Raw genomic sequence first — 17,649 nt, 5'->3', positions numbered from 1 at the left:
GCACCGACTGGGCGAGGAGGAAATTCTCTTATGAGGGAAGCGGAAGTGGCGATGGGAGCGCCACGCGTAGAAAGTTACACGTAACTGCGCGCAGCCGGTCAGACTCTTTTCGTGATGCGGAAAGCGTCGTGAGTTGTTCCAGGCAGTGATGCGAGCGCAGCAAACGCGCGCTCTCGTCACCTTATCCAACAAATGCTCGGGGAGGGCTTTGCCCCAAGAATGCGGCGTGCACGGGAACAGTCGGCCGCCGCTGTCGGCATACAAGCGTTCGCCGCCGATACCTCCAAAGCTGAGCTCTTGCCCCAGCCGGCAAGTCGGAAGCACTTATTTTGTAGCCTTATATTTCCGAGGAATGCGTCGTAGTTGTTTTGTAGCTAGGTGGCCGCTCTGTGTAATATTTGCAAGTGTAATGAATAGCATATGAGGGTTCATGCTTTGTCGTCCCTCCATTCGTTCCCTCGAGCATGAACTCCTCCGCGGTTAGCGAGCTGGAACGCGGAATCCGTGGAGTGAGAGTGCGGTGCTGACGGCTGTCCCTCATGATTCCACAAGTAAAAGAAGAAAAAAAGAATAAAACGCATAGTGAGGTCGACGGAACAATTTGGTATGTGAGGTTATTTAACGTGCACTTACATGCCACACCGCATAACACCTATTGAGTGTCACTTCTGTCGAATCCTCACAATATCGCATGCTCTTTCTGGGGTGCTCTGACTACAGCAATTTAATGAGATTTCTGGGACGCTATTTATTCTTAGTGTCTAGTACTTTTCGCTGCTGAAAGCTGACCTTTCATAATCCTTGCCCTCCCTCTAAACAGTTTTTTCCCCTCCGCACATGCTCACATGAAATCAGGATTTCTTGACACAACAAAAAAAGGTCCACTGGTTCATTTGTTAAATCACTGCGTGCACAGTATTGCAACCTGTCGTTCAAATACGTACAATGCACGTGTGCCCAGGGCACTCTGTGAATGTCCATGCAATGAAGTCACGTGCCCTACACAACATATGCGCGATTACGCCTGAACTTTACATAAAATGTTTCGTGTGCCTTTCTTCTTTCTATCAAAACAAAATCAGTTTCTGGTTTCAAAATGAAGCACTTTATTTCGGTTCGTGCTCTTGTCATTTATCCTTAGGGGGATTGATGCAGAGCTTGTCTCCATTCGCCGTGCTCACACACTTGCACAAGAGCCCGCAGTTTTCATCACTTGTGCACTGTACGAAAAAGAGAACAGGTAATTGTAAGCTAGCGCACAGTAAAAAAATCTGTGAGGGACAGTGACTGCACTGATGCAGATATAATATCAGTCTCTTATAGTAAACTGCAATACATGGCCAAATTCAGGAGAGCCGGCTCCTAAACGTTGCGATTTATAAATTAAAAAAGTATTTACTGGGAATGTCTCAGAATTTGAAATGTGTACATTTCAACATCAATCTCACTTAATCAATTTCATCTGTTGTGAAGCTATTATTGCTGCTGCCGAATTACTTGAGGCTCTCTGTCTGAAGGCAGTCTTTTAAGAGACTAAGAGCACCGCTCCTCTTGATCGGCCCCCACCACTGCCTAACCGTAGTCAGTGCCGACCAACAGGGGTGAGGTTCTGAGACTATGTTCACATTTAGAACCTCACATAATTCGGTTCCAGGGCAGCTTGATTCCTATTCAAGCCAAATGAGAGCCAATTTTCTTTTAAGTTCATTGATTCTTTATTTCCCATTCACGGGTGGAGGAAGCCGAGGTAAAAGCTGAATGCAACCAACTTGACGAGCCTTTGAACCTCGTGCAAGCAACAGCAGTAGAAGGCATATACTGACTATCTGGAGCACTTTCGCAGGCTGGCAGATCACAATGGGTACAATAAAATGAAAGCGAAGATTGTATATAACGCAAAGATCGAAAAGACGTGGTTTTTTCTAGAAAAAGAAAACTAATAATAAAGCAGCGTAAATTCTGACAGAGTTAGGTTGAGAATTTTCAAGCATCTAGTATGAAAACTAAATATTAGTTTGGGTAGGCGACACTGAAGCTTTCATGATTATATTGACACGTAGCGGTGATGGCCGTCCGGAGTGCACCAAGGCAAAGGCAGCGAAAAGGGCTTCCAAATGAAGCTTTTGATTAGGCTGATCCCCAAAGAACAGAATGACTCGGAGATGGCGTGGCAACAAGCGTGCTAGGCGGTCGCCGAACAGAAAACCTGCAGTTCTTTTAAGCGCTCTATTTATAGCTTGCATGGAACCTTCGAGATGAGAAACTAGAAGCAGCTACAGCAACCTGAAAAAAAAGTGGGAGCAGTTGTTCGTGGCCACGATTAATCTAGATAAGTCTTGTCTTATCTCGAGTCACAAACAAAATGCAAAGCCGCCTGCCGTGGGGCTTTTAACGTGAGTGAACAAACAACCGTCGACGCCATTCAAGCGGTTCACCAGAGCCACTGTCGGAGATCCATATATTACCCATAACGAATTTGTAGGAATTCCCTCCACTTTTCACAAAATTCTCTCTGCTGCCATATTGCTACATAATCCTACCTTTGATATCTTTCCAACTTTAATTTCTCCTGAAGTTGTTTCCATCTTATGCTCGACATCGACTGATGAATTCCTTTTTATAGCAGTATACGAGGTCTGCTAGAAAAGTATCCGACTTTATTTTTTTTTTGCTAACACCTGACGGATATGAAACAAGCGCACGTGCATCAGGCGACCTTGAACCTTCATGCGCATGCACGAATTTTTTCCCGCCTGCCGATAGCGTCAGTCGCTGGGAAGCAGCATTTGAGTTAGGCAGTGCGCAGTGCTCTCGTCGGTTTTTTATTGCAAGGAAAATGGCGGAGTGAAAGGAGCAGCGCTTCTGCATCAAATTTTGCCATAAACTGGGCGACAGCCAAGTGGAAACCATTCGAAATATTCAGACGGCTTTCCGTGACGATTCTATGAGCAGCACACAGATTAAGCAGTGGTACAATATATTTAAAGATGGCCGCACATCGGTGTAGAACGAGCCACGCTCCAATCGGCCATCAACATGCAAAAATGACGAGGTCATTGCCGAACTGCGAATCAGAAATTTCTCCGCACATTCCATTATCACCGAAGATTTGGCCATGGAGAGAGTTGCGGCGAAATTCGGGTCGAAGCTGCTCACGGTGGAGCAAAAGCAGCTTCGTGTTGAAGTCTCACAGGACATGCTGGATTCAGCAAACAGTGACCCCGACTTCATCAACGTCAAAATCACTGGTGGCGAGTCTTAGGTGTACAGGTACGACCCGGAAATCAGATCCCAGTCGTCACAGTGGAAGCATTCCACGTCACGAAGACTTAAGAAGGCCCGCCAAGTGCGCAGCAATGTGAAAGTGATGCTGACTGCTTTGTTTGACGCCCTCTGTGTGGCAGACCACGAGTACGCACCCCACAGGGTCAAAGAATGACCAAAGAGTACTACAGGGATGTCCTCAGTTGCCTAAGTGATGCTGTGCGGCGCAAGAACCCGAAGCTGAGGTCAACAGAAAATTGGCGAACCCATCGCGACAATGCTCCTGCACATTCCTCGCACTTGATTCAGATTTTTTGGTCAAAAACCAGACTCCTGTAGTTCCACAGACTCCTTACTCTCCTGATATGGCTCCTGCGATTTCTGACTGGTTCCCAAAATCAAAAAGCCATTGAAAGGAGCGCGATTTCAGACAAGGAAGAACATTATGGCTGCAACGACAGCTGAGCTAAACTCCATTCCGAAAGGCGCCTTCTCGGAATACTTCCCACAATGGCAGCACCGCTGGGAGAAGTGTGTGGAGTCCCAAGTAGACTACTTTGAAGGTGACTAGGTTTGCAACGCTCCAGTTATGCAAGTTTTTTTTTCTACGGCCAAAGGTCGGATACTTTTCTAACAGACCTCGTATATACCGCCTCGTGCGGATATTACAGTATCTCTGGCTTTGCTTACCACTTGTACACAGACTTCACCCACTGACAAAATTATCATTTGGGGTGCTTTTAATGCAAACAACATTTTATGGGGTGGCAATATCACTGATGCTAGAGGAACTCATGCTGAAGCTTTTGCGGCTTCTAATGCTCTGGTTCTTCTGAATAACCCGGACTCTTTACCAACTTACGAAACTCTGTACGCTTCAAGTTGGATTGACATCAGCTTCGGTTCTCCTAATTTGCTTGCAAAGGGCTACTCTTGGGAAGTCATTCCTGATTAATCACTTTCCGAGCACAGAATTATTACATACTCTTTTCTTTCCCAACCGTCGTCTCCGTTCAAGCTGCTCACCAGAGCTAGCTCCAGTCGTTTAATTTCCCAGTGAACTTCTCTGCCTTGGATAAAATCTTTTTACAATCATCAGTTTCATTCAGCGGGTGCTCTTAATCATGTCCTCTCTATATTTAACGCCACCTTCATGACACTTTACAAGAAAACCATGCGTCTGGTCAAACCAAAGTTTCTCGAGGGTTCCATTTGGCGGACGGCTGAATTGAGCATAGAGATCATGTGCGCGCTCTTTGCCGCCTTTTCCCAAGAATTTCAGACCCACAGCTGAGAATTCTTCAGCTTTCAATTTTTTATAAAGCTCTTGCAAAGTATCGCTCTAACATCAGAACCACGCATGATAGTTATATAAAATTGATCCGCTTCACAGCTACGCGTAAATATCTCTTTGGTAAGCCATATAAACATGCTTTTGGCAAGCTCAGGTGCCCTTACATTATCAATTCCTCTACAGGACGCTTATGCCACATATACTGAAACGCTTCCTGACGCCATACAGTTGCTCCTTCGTACTTACGTCGCTAAAGATGATTCTTCCCACGATCTCCCTTTTCATACTCACTTTCGGGACATTACTTCGCAGCCTTACAGTAACTCAGTAAAAGATTTACCGTTCACTGTTGCGGAGATCGAAGCTTTCATCAATTCATAAGATTTGTCGCCTTCTCCTGAGCCTGATCTTATCTCTCGTCATTTTATTGTCGCTTTGTTGAACGCGCTCACCCCTTGCTTTTCGTCTCCCTCTTTAATTCTGCATTGCACTTGGGTTACTTTCCTCAGACCTCGAGAATTGGCAGAATTACTTTTTTTCTCAAACCGAATAGACCAAAGCACCTTCCGAATTCTTACCGACCGATCTGTATTAATTGGTCTTTCGGTAAAGTGCTCGCGCGTTTAGTATATGGTCGGCTGTATTACTTGCTGGGCCAAAATAAACTACTTCATAGAAATCAGTATGGTTTCACGCACGGCCGCCGTTTTGTTCAGGCTCTCTATCATTTGCGGGGTTTCTTACATAGATATAAACAACAAAAAATTCCCGTGGTTCTAATTTCTCTTGACTTCAGAGGAGCATTTGTTAGCTTTTGGCATCCTCTGGTTCTACATTTTTTACGAAAACATCGTTGTCCTCGAAATCTATATTCCCTTCTGACGTCTTTCCTTCATAACCGCCATTTGACCTATCAAGATCCTTCGTGTACTCTTTCTGTGCCTTCTTTCCTCGGCAGTACACATGGTTCACCACTTTCGCCATTGCTTTGGAACATTTTGCTACATGATCTCCTAAACCTTCCTGTCCCCTCACCTATCCGCATTCAAGCATATTGTCACGTTGTAGTGGCGGCAGTCCAGCGGTGAGGAAGACACCAACCAGTCTTGGAAACGAAGCTCTTTATTAGGCTGACTTGCGCCCGCAAAAGAACTGAATCACTCGGCGGTGGCGTAAGCAACAAGGGTGCTCGTCGGTCGTCGAACTACGAATGCCCGCTGCTCACGGCATCAATCAATTTAAAGCCGGCAAGGAAACTTTGAGATAACAGGTCGAGATCATCTAGATTAATCTGGAAACACGTAGATGCAGCTCTTCATGGCTGTGATCAATCGAGATAAGTCCGGTCGCTTCTCGCGTCACGAACAAAAATGATAACACTCTTTCCTGCTGCCTCGCGCGAACGAACGGGCACTACAATGATACGCGGCATTACCCCCTCTCAAAGAAGCATCGCCTCGGTGCTTTAAAATGAAAATAAACAAGGAGAATGTAATCTTCGAGTCCTTTAGCGTTCATAATATGGCTTCAGGCGTACGACATGTACGACTTCCGGGCGTGTGCGGCGTCGCTGAGATGCTGTCGTGCCGTCGGGGATGACTTCATAGTCGAGGTCTCCAATTCGACGGAGAACCCTGTACGGGCCAAAGTAGCGTCGAAGTAACTTTTCACTCAATCCACGGCGGCAAAATGGCGTCCATATCCAAACACGATCACCTGGCTTGTAATGCGTGTCTCGTCGGCGCAGATTGTAGCGACGGGCGTCGGTGTGCTGCTGGTCTTGAATGCGAAGCCGCGCAAGTCTGCGGGCTTCCTCGGCGCGATGAAGGTAGGCGGCGACGTCGAGGTTGTCTTCGTCGGAAACGTGCGGGAGCATTGCGTCGAGGGTTGTTGTGGGCTTCCTGCCGTATACCAGCTGGAATGGGGTAAACCTGGTTGTCTCCGGGACGGCAGTATTATAGGCGAAGATCACGTAGGGCAGAATGGAGTCCCACGTCTTGTGTTCGGTGTCGATGTACATGGAGAGCATGTCTGCGATGGTCTTCTTCAGACGCTCTGTGAGTCCGTTGGCTTGCGGATGATAGGCAGTCGTCCTCCGATGGCTTGTCTCGCTGTAGTTTAAAATGACTTGCGTCAGCTCCGCTGTAAACGCCGTTCCTCTGTCTGTGATGAGCACTTCCGGGGCGCCGTGTCGCAGGAGAATTTGTTCGACAAAAAATTTGGCGACTTCTGTTGCGGTACCACTAGGCAACGCTTTTGCTTCGGCGTAGCGGGTCATGTAGTCGGTGGCCACGATGATCCACTTGTTTCCTGATGAAGAGGTCGGAAAGGGGCGAGGAGGTCCATCCCTATTTGCTGAAAGGGCTTAGTTGGCGGTGGTATGGGGTTCAGGAGTCCGGATGGTCTAGTCGGAGGCGTTTTGCGTCGTTGACATTCACGGCACGTTTTCACGTACTGGGAATCGTCGGTAGCTAGCCGCGGCCAATAGTACTTCTCCTTGATGCGGTGCAACGTGCGAGCAATCCCGAGATGCCCTGCAGTCGGCTCATCATGACATGCCTGCATAATTTCTTGCCTGAGATTTTTGGGCATGACAAAAAGATGCACTGTCCTGTTCGGCGCGAAGTTCTTCTTCAGGAGGACATTATTGAGAAGGACGAAGGACGTTAGTTGCCGCTTGAACCCTCGGGGAAACGATGCGGTCTTGCCTTTCAGATAATCAACTAGGCTTTGCAAGTCAGGATCCGAGTGCTGCTGCTGCGCGAAACTGCTGGCGCTTACCGGTCCTAAGAAAGCGTCGTCGTCTGCCTCTTCGGGTGCTGCGTCGACAGGGGCTCGTGGCAAGCAGTCTGCATCGGAATGCTTGCGGCCAGATTTGTAGACTGCAGTTATGTCGAATTCTTGAAGGCGCAGGCTCCAACGAGCAAGGCGGCCGGAGGGATCTTTCAAATTGGCTAGCCAGCACAGAGCATGGTGATCGCTCACAACCTTGAATGGTCGTCCGTACAGGTAGGGCGAAATTTCGACGTGGCCCAAATAATGGCGAGACATTCTTTCTCGGTGATCGAATAGTTTACCTCGGCTTTCGACAGTGAACGGCTAGCGTGCGCGATAACTTTCTCCTGTCTTCCATTTTTCTGAACGAGGACCGCTCCTAAGCCCACACTGCTTGCATCGGTATGGATTTCAGTTTCGGCGTTTTCATCAAAGTGCCCGAGCACAGGAGGGGACCTCAAGCGGCGCTTCAGCTCTTTGAAAGCTTCCTCTTGCGGCCTTTCCCATTTAAAGGGAACGTCAGCCTTGGTAAGTTGGGTCAAAGGTTCAGCGATGTGCGAAAAGTTCTTGACGAATCGCCAGTAATAAGCGCACAATCCAAGGAATCTGCGTATAGCTTTCTTTTCATTAGGCTGTGGAAACTCTGCGATCGCAGCCGTCTTCTGGGGGCCTGGGCGAACTCCATCCTTGCTTACGACGTGACCAAGGAGCAGCAGCTCCTCGTAGGCGAAGTGGCACTTCTCTGGTTTCAGGTTCAGGCCTGAAGACTTGATCGTTTCCAGCACTATCCGAAGCCTTCTGAGGTGGTCTTCAAAGCTTGAGGAGAAGACAACAACGTCATCTAAGTAGACTACGCAAATCTGCCACTTCAAGCCTGCGAGCACCGTATCCATTACTCGCTGGAACGTCGCTGGGGCAGAGCAGAGGCCGAATGGCATCACCTTGAACTCGAAGAGTCCGTCTGGTGTGATGAACGCAGTCTTCTCGCGATCGCTTTTGTCGACTTCAATTTGCCAGTAGCCGCTCTTCAGGTCCATCGATGAGAAGTACTTAGCGTTGCATAGCCGGTCCAATGTGTCGTCGATGCGGGGGAGGGGGTAGACATCCTTCTTCGTAATGCTGTTCAGGCGGCGGTAATCGACGCAGAAGCGAAGGGTGCCGTCTTTCTTTTTCACTAGGACGACTGGTGCTGCCCATGGGCTCCTCGATGGTTGGATGACGTCGTCACGAAGCATTTCCTCAACTTGCTTGCGGATAGCTTGGCGTTCTAGCGGCGATACGCGGTATGGGCTCTGCCGCAGTGGTCGGGCGTGTTCGTGTGTGACAATGCGGTGCTTGGCAAGGCTGGTTCGTCGCACATTCGATGCTGATGAGAAGCAGTCGCTGTACTTTTGAAGAAGGCTGCGTATTTGGTCTTGTCTGCTCCGGGTTAATGCTGGGTTGATATCAAACGTTTGTTGATGGACTTGGTCAGTTGGCTCTACGAGTTGGTCAGGTAGGGCAAATATGTCTCCGATGTATCCCAGCTCGTAGAGGAAAGCGATCGTCGTACCTTTGTTTAGATGCCGGTATTCTTCGGTGAAGTTGGTTAGCAGCACCTGGGCTTGGCCATTTCGGATTTGGGCGACTCCCCTTGCGACGCCCAGTCATCGATCAAGGAGTAACTGGGTGTTCCTCTCGACAACGCCTTCGGAAGTTTCGATGTCTCCAGTACCTATGCAGGCGACGACACTTGATCGGGGCGGCACGCTCAATGCTTCGTCGAGGACGTTTAAGGCAATGTGATGAGTCGCTGTCGTCGCGGCAGATATGGCTTTGTCCGTGGAAAGCTTGATCGACTTGGATCTAAGGTCAATGATCGCCCGATGTTCATTCAGGAAGTCCATTCCCAAAATCACGTTTCGCGAGCATTTCTGTAGGACCAGGAAGGTTGTAGCATAGGTTCGCCCATTTACTGTAACTCTCGCGGTGCAGCGTCCCGACGACGTAATAAGGTTACCACCTGCGGTGCGGATCAGCGGGCCATCCCGAGTTATTGTTACTTTCCTGAGTCGGACAGCGAGTGGCCCGCTCATGACTGAGTAGTCAGCTCCCGTGTCGACCAAGGCAGTAACCGCGTGACCGTCGACCGTAACTTCAAGATCACTTGTTCAAGTTCTCGTATTGTACGTTGCCTTCGGTGTCCGATCTCGGCTTCGTCGAGTAGTGAGGCTGCGGTGGGCGTACTCCGACGTTACTTCACTGGGCAGCGGTAAAAGTTGTTGTAGCCTACGACAGAATGGCACATACCCACTCTGGGAGATCGGCCAAGAATCGGGTGGAAAAGGTTGGTATTCACCTGTACGTAGTAAAGGCAAAAGGAAAGCACACGGGAGAGGAACACCGGGGGAGTCTACCACAAGAAGGGCACGGAGAGGATGAAAAAAAAATCAACAAAACTGAAAACAAATAATAAGAATAATAATAATCATAATATATATATAAAGGAGATTGGATTGGAGAGAGAGAGAAAGAGAGAAAAGATAATAATTCGAAGAAAAAAAAATGAAGCATAAAAAGAAAATACTGAAAGCTTTAGCAAGGTAGTCGATGAGATTCCAGCAAGAAATTTTGAACAGCATCACAAACAGACCTGTGCCTGAACCCAAGTGTGGTGGCACCAAATGATAGCAAGTGTGGGCTGCTCAAACTGAGGCCAAGTTGCTGTAAGGGCAACTCCAGCAGTCTTCTTCTCAAAGAGGTGAAACGACGACAATGGAGCCAAAAATCATCGATTGATTCAGGCTCACGGCAAAATGCACAGAGGGGAGATAGCGCCAAGCCAGATCTGTGCAGATAGAAATTTAGAGGGGGGATGCGGCAGCGCAACCTCGTCAGAGATACTTCTAGCTGCCGAGATGGACAAATTTTCCTGCTCCATGAATATTTAAGATGCTGATATTCCACCGATGTTAAAAGTGTTGTGTCTTGCACGCTTAATAACGCTCGACGCCGGAACCTAGATGCTGTGATATACGCTGTAGCCGGGATGATGGGCAACACAGGGCCGCCTAGGGAAGCCTTTGCAAGGCTTTCATGCAAATTTCAACCAATTCCTCAAGTTCAATCCCTAAAATACCTGGGCGTCATTTATGACGACAAACTCACAGCAGCATACAGGCGTTGACGACGAGCTAGAAGAATACGACTCTCAAGATCTACATGTGCATGCCATATCGAACATCGCGGCCGGAAGCCGAGTTGAGACGGGCTGAGAATAGTTCTGCGGTCCACAAAGGCAGAAACCCGCATAAGTAACACCCTTTCTATTAATTTTACCACGTTTGATGTTAGAGAAATAGGCCTAATATTTTCCAATTCATAGCCTCCGCCGCGTCGTCGTCGTCGTCCTAGTCGGTGTCGTCGTCGTCGGTGTCGTCGTCGTCGGTGTCGTTGTCGTCGGTGTCGTAGTCGTCGGTGTCGTTGTGATCGGTGTCGTTGTCGTCGGTGTTGTCGTCGTAGTTGAGGCATGGTCTTGAGTACTCGTCGATGGAGGATCTTTGTCATTGCGCTTAGAAGCAACCTCACCTCCAGAGGCTGCTTTATTTAGTTTAGCCTTCGGGGGCTGGGGGAGCGTCCACGCACGGCGTAACCTCAGCTAGGAGATACAAAGCGCGGGGACAGTGGCGACGGGGAACGTGATAGGCGGCTCGGCGATGAGTATTCTTCCCGACGCAAAATATCCTCGATTTCGGCTGGTCGCTGGCCGGGTCGGGGTCGTGGAGCGTCGTAAGAGAACCCTCGGATACCCAGTGGTCTGTATGGGCAGTGCTGGAGGACGTGACCAGCTTCGCAGCAGTGGAAGCATAGTGGGCGGCGCTGGTCGGGAGTTCTCCACTCGTCGCATTTCCTCGGCTGTATGCGACGCTCGTAGGACGGGAGGGTTGGGGCGAGTGGGCGGCGGGCCAACGCAGCTGGCTGAGGGCGATAGGGGCTTGAGTCCCGTCGTCGAGGTGCAGGAAGGCGCACGCGGCGTAAGTCATGGCTGGGGGCTCCATAGGCTGCGTGGTGGTCGGCGTCACACCCAAGGCCTGTTGAACTTAATCCCGGATGGCGTCTGTGAGCGATGAAAGCTGCGGCTGCGTTCCCGTTGGCACCAATCGGCGGAGCTCCTCTCGCAAAACTTGACGGATAACCTCCAGCAGGTTGTCGTTGTTAGCTGTGTCCAGGCAGTTTGCTGAGAAAATGCGCTGCTGGCGGTCATACTGGCGGGCTCGGACATCAAGAGTTTTTTCCATAGTGGATGCCTCTTCTACGAATTCCGCGACGGTTTTCGGTGGGTTCCGTACGAGGCCCGAAAAGAGTTGCTCTTTAACTCTCGCATAAGCAGCTTGACCTTTTCTTCTTCCTTCATGCTCGAGTCGGCACGCCGGAAGAGACGCTTCATCTCCTCAGTGTATACTGCAACGGTCTCGTTTGGGTGTTGTATGCGAGGCTGTAGCAGCTGCTGGGCTCTCTCCTTTCTCACGACTTTTGTGAAGGTCTTGAGAAGCTGCTCCTCGAAGGATTCCCACTCCGTAAGGCTAGCTTCCTCATTCTCAAACCAGATTCTTGCTGGTCCCTCCAAGGCGATGAAGACGTACCTAATTTTCATGGCATCGTCCCAGTTGAAGACGGCCGCACGGTCGAACTGTTCCAGCCATTCTTCGGGATCGGCGCCAGGCGAAGCGTCGAAGGTTGGTGGCACCCGGGGCTGCTGAAGAATGACTGGAGTGGTCGTCTGGGGCAATCTGATGGTGGATGTTGCTGCTGGCTTCCGCTTCCGGGTAGGATCCGGCAGAATCCCGAACTCTGGTGCGTCCCCTTGCAGGCGTCGGCTTGCGCGGTGGACTGGACTCAGGTCCTGCGGTAGATGACTCAGAGGGCTGGCGTCACGACTTGTAGGGGGTGTCCGGAACATGAAAGGCTACCCGGCACCTCCACCAGATGTCACGTTGTAGTGACGGCAGTCCAGCGGTGAGGAAGACACCAACCAGTCTTGGAAACGCTCTTTATTAGGCTGACTTGCGCCCGCAAAAGAACTGAATCACTCGGCGGTGGCGTAAGCAACAAGCGTGCTCGTCGGTCGTCGAACTACGAATGCCCGCTGCTCGCGGCATCGTTCAATTTAAAGCCGGCAAGGAAACTTCGAGATAACAGGTCGAGATCATCTAGATTAATCTGAAAACACGTAGATGCAGCTCTTCATGGCTGTGATCAATCGAGATAAATCCGGTCGCTTCTCGCGTCACGAACAAAAATGATAACACCCCTTTCCTGCTGCCTTGAGCGAACGAACGGGCACCACAATAATACGCGGCAGTATGGAGATTACACCTTTATATGCATCCCTGGCAAAACTAGCCGCGAGTTGTCAACGCTGGGCTCAAATGTTTTAACTTTAATCCAAAGGTGGTGTACCACATTTCGCGTTAAGTTAAAGCCAGAAAAGTGTTCTTATGTTCTGTTTTTTAATGGAGTCCCGGCATTACACAAGCGTAAGCCGGCTATTCGACTAGGCACTTACAGTCTCAAGTGTGAACCGAGTATTAAATTATTAGGTGTTGTCTATGACTCTCACTTAAGCTTTATTCCCCAAGTTAATTATTTGTAAGCGAAAATTCTTGCATCTACCACCCAGGTCCCTAAATGGATCCATTTCCATTTTCGTGTTTCTCCTTCTCATATACGCCAAATTTGTCATCAGGTTATTCTTCCTACAAATATCTATATGCTGCCTCAGCTTGGTGGTTTCATTGCCCCCTTTCCAGACTAAGAGATCGCGTTTTATCACTTCAACGAATTCTCCTTCTGGCTCTTACTGGTGCCTATAATACTACGCTAACCGCTGCTCTTTATGTTCTTGCAAATGTTCTTTCTTTGCCTATTTATTTAGACCAGTTATGCGCAGAGTTTATGCTTTTCACGTTACGCCAATCCATAGTGTACGCCAATACCTTTTATGGCCCCTCTCCAATTCAACCTCTATTTAATCCCTAGTCCGATCAACCTTCATTGAAATTCAAATTTTCTTTTGTTCAACTTAGTTCTCAGGAAACTGTATTCTTTTCTTGTCAACCTGCCCTGCATATTTACACTGATGGGTCTTTCACTCCTCGCTCAGCTGGTGCTGCATTTGTTGTTCTTAGCTCAACACTAAATATTGTATACGTTCATCTTCCTTCTTTAGAACCACCCCTAGTGCTTATGCCGATGAGCTTGTAGCCTTTCATTCTACTGTTGTCTATGCTATTCACAACCCTCCCTCTATGCCTGTTCATTTTTACACTGATTCTCTGTCTCTGCTTTCTGCCCTGTCTTCAGTTACTTCTTAGAACCCGACTATCATTGCCATTAAGAATGATATCCATCGTTTGTCTTCTTTTACCCCATTTTTTTATTTCATATCCGTGATCATTCCGGAAAGAGTTAGCCGACCAAGCTGCTGGTAGTGCCGGGCAGTTTGGAAGTTTACATATTTCTACCCTTTCACGTCGTTGCGTGCTTTCCCGTTTACATCGTTCTTCACTTCTCTTGTAAAGCATTTATTGGCGCGAGAATAATGGTGGCACTGAATTATTCAATTGGATCCCTGCTACACTTAATATTCCCCCTGTTCGTCTACTCACGAATCCTCTTATTACTTTACTTATTGGGTATGGTAGATTTCCGTTCTATTTTAGAAAATTTGGCCTGTCTCTGTCTTCAACTTGTTCCTGTGGAATGTTATGCGAAAACCTCTGTCATTACTTCCGGGATTGTTCCGTTACTGCTTCTTCGGTTTCTAGCTTAGAATCTCTGCTCATCGGACATCACACCATCTGTTTACCTCTCTCTTCTCCGAGACCCAGCTGCTTGTGCCCTTCTCCTTCAATTCACCTGATAAGTAATACAATTCCAAATTACTGACGCTGATTTCTCTCTTTCCTTCAATTTCTCTTCCCCTACCTCTGCATAGAGGAGAGCCCCGTGCTCCTTTATTGGGCGTACGCGGTTTCGGAGTGGCGTGTTTACTGTGCTTGACTGTGACTGTGACTGCCTCCTTGACTGCGTGGCTGTGACTGTGTAGTTGACTGCGTGCCTGTGACTTTGGTTTTGTCTCGTTTTGTTTTGACTAAGTTTTTATTTTTTTATTTTTTTTTGTGGCCGGCACTTGGTGCTTCGTTTAGACTGTTACTGTGACCAGGACTTTGCAGTGACTTTGGTTTTCTGTTTTTTATTATTATTATTTATTCCGCGGACTACACGTTGCGCTTCAGCTGTCTCCCTGCGACTAATTTTTACTGTGATAAGCCTTTTGTTTTCTCCTCTTTTGAGTTTTTTACTGCTCTGTTTTTCTCTCCATTTTTTTTTCTTTTTGGCAACAGTTAGTTCTTTTTCATTTATCTTGAATTGTCGTTAAGCCTGGCAAAGCTTTGCTGGTCCAGGCAGCCTCTCTCTTTCTTTTATTTTTTTTTTATCTTTTTCCGAGAAGACCAATAAAAGCGTAAAAGGGTATGGTCGATGGGGGATATTCATCGTTTCGTTGGTGAGCAACCTCACCACCAAAGGTTGCTTTCTTTAGTTTCCTTGGGGGGGAAACTTCCGCAAACACCTTCCGCAAAGAGCCGCTGGATAGCATCGGTGAGGCGACACGAAGCGCGAGGCTGACGGGACAGATGAGCGGGGACAGATGGCTCGAGGAGACGTAATACTCTCGGCGCTGATACTCGTCGATCTTCAATGGTCGTTGGCCGATGTAGGGTTGTGGGGCATCAGTTGAGAAGCCACGCAGGCCCATTCTTCTGTAGGGGCAGTGCTGAAGAATGTGGCCGGGTTCGCCGCAAGAGAAGCTGAGGGGGTGGCGCTGATCCGGGGTTCTCCTTTGGCCTGCTTTTCTTGGCTGTGCTTACAGCTTACGTAGGCGGGCGGGCGGCTGGTGCCTTTGGGTCTAGACACAGGTCTCCTTGTGTAGAGTGGTACGACGTTTTTGGCTGCTCACCACGGCGGCGCTGGTCATGGCCTCTGGTTGCGTGGCCGTTGGTGTCGAGGTTGGGCAGGTCATGGCCTGGGGTTGTGCGGGCGTTGGTGTCGAGGTTGAGGTGCTCGGTACCGCGGACCTGCAACGCTCCTGAAGATGGAGAGTAGCGCTGCGTCATCAACGCTAATTCTCAGCAGCCACGTGATCATCCTGTATTCAGTGGTCTACCCCAGGAAGACACTGAAGAATGACTGAACCAGTTTCAGCGTGTGGGGACATTCAACGGGTGGAATGGCCAAGTAAAACTTCGGTACGTATTTTTCGTGCTGAATGGCCTAGATAAATCCTGGCATGGGAATAACGAAGCTTCGCGCGAACTTGGAAGGAATTTAGGAAAGAACTTGTGCAAACATTCACAAGCATCGACCGCAAAGAAAAAGTCGAATTACTGCTCCAGACGCGCATCTAACTTAAAAATGAGACAGTCCTTCCGTACGTCGAGATGTGCCGTCTATTCCGACGCGCAGACCGAGGAGGAGGTGCGTTTCTTTATGCGGCGTATAAGAGCAGAAAGTTTTGCCAGATTGGTCCAAAACTCACCGAATGTCGTTGCCGAGTTCAGAACCGAAGCGTCTACAATCGGGAAGGCCGTCGACATCTGGGCTCGGCACCAGCCTTCTCTTTGAGCTATGCAGGCACCTTAACTACCACCAGTGACATCCTGCGGGACACCATCTGTGAGACAGTCCGCGAGGAGCTACTACGACTGCTGCCATCATCCCCGCAGCCGCAAGCACAGATAGACTTTGTACGGGAAGAAGTGCAAAAGGCACTTGGCACCTCGCACCTCCACCAGATGTTACGTAATGGTGACGGCAGTCCGGCGTGCACGAAGACATCGAAAAGGGGTACCAAACGAAACACTTGCTGATTTGCACCTTCAAAGAACTGAATGAGTGGGCGGTTGCGTAGCAACAAGTGTGCTTGGCGGTCGTTGAACAGAAAGCCTGCAGTTCTCGGGAGCGCTCAATTTAAAGCTGGGAAGGAACCATCAAGACAAGTAACGAAAAAGTGACTATAACCATCTGGAAAAATGTGGAAGCAGTTGTTTGTGTACACTATCAATTGGGATAAGTCAGGTGACATCTCGCGTCACAAACGAAATGATAAAGCCGCCTGCCGGTGGCTTTCAGCTTGAAAGAACTACAGAGATGCGTGGCAGTATTAGCGAAGAGGGAGAGAGAGAAAAACTTTATTATGGCAAGTGTGTTGACCCCCCTTGGGTCCCTGGACCACCGCACGGTCCCAACACGACAGAACAACACACGACAAAACATCATGCTACAAACCGGCGCACCAAAACAGCACCGCGACAAAACAGCACAAGGAAAAAACGGCGCAGCGACAAAACCGCATAGGGAAAAGAATAGCATGGCGACCAAACCAAAAAGAGAAAAGCTGGACGCGTCAAAACTTCACGCTGGAAAAAACACCACAGAGACAAAACAGCACAGAAAAACAGAAGAGCGCATGGGGAAAATTGCACAACGACAAAACAGCGCAGCGCAGTATGGTGCAGTGACGCAGAGGCTGCTGGAATAGCCGAATGATCCGAGGCATCGGGAAGCGTAGCTGTTTTGTGCGTCTCTTTTTCGATTAGATGTTTTTTTTTGTACTTCCTACCATTATGACGCAAACGTTCAGCAGTTTCCAGTGCTGTAATGTTTTCGTTTCTGCAAAGGAACGATGAATGTGACGTCAAATGTGAGTATAGCTCACGTGAGGCGTGATCTAAACTCACCTGCGACTTCACAGACAAAGTTCTGTTGTTGCCGACCGAATTGAAAAAGTAGCGAGCAAATCAGCGCAGTGACATAAGCATTTGGGTCATTCGCTTCCTCTCCTTTGACATCCACTCTGACAGCATCCCATAAGCTTTCAATACCACGCGCCTACTGGCTTCAGCCCCTTGGTCTTACTGTGCGCTCGCCCCTCCCTCCCCCCCGCCCCACTTGCGTGCTACGCCCTGGACAACATGCTACCATTGTCTGCCGAACCTCGTAACGATCCCTCCATAGCCAGGGCACTCTGTCTAGCCGAAGCAGCCCGGCGCCTAGCGCGCCTTCGTGTTCTTGCCTCCCAACATCGATTTAAAGCGCGCTACGCCGCTCACCGCCTTCGCATTCCTTACAGCCCTGGTGGTGGCGTATGAGAAAGCGGGTATCGTCTGCTGTGCCACTACAATGGATCCTATGTCATTATTGAGCAGCAAACCTAGGTAACCACCCTCCGAGTTTTTTCCGTGGAGACCACTCTAATTGCGCACTCTTCTGGAATC

The 17,649-nt window shown here is 49.0% G+C and overlaps 1 long non-coding RNA gene across 1 annotated transcript in view; it reads right to left on the bottom strand.

Annotated features, from left to right (window-relative positions):
- Nucleotides 1-1,118: 1,118 nt before the first annotated feature.
- LOC149363135 (uncharacterized) overlaps nt 1,119-17,649 on the bottom strand; it is a 37,337-nt gene continuing 20,806 nt past the window's right edge. The window contains exon 3 of the long non-coding RNA XR_016288570.1: nt 1,119-1,220. This is a non-coding gene — a long non-coding RNA (uncharacterized LOC149363135). The remainder of the gene's footprint in view (nt 1,221-17,649) is intronic.

This window comes from Amblyomma mixtum, chromosome 2 (genome assembly GCF_055824585.1).
Source record: "Amblyomma mixtum isolate Tamu chromosome 2, ASM5582458v1, whole genome shotgun sequence".
Classification (NCBI taxonomy): domain Eukaryota; kingdom Metazoa; phylum Arthropoda; class Arachnida; order Ixodida; family Ixodidae; genus Amblyomma; species Amblyomma mixtum.
The sequence above is the reverse complement of the archived record's forward strand: the minus strand, read 5'-3'. Positions and strand labels throughout refer to the sequence as shown.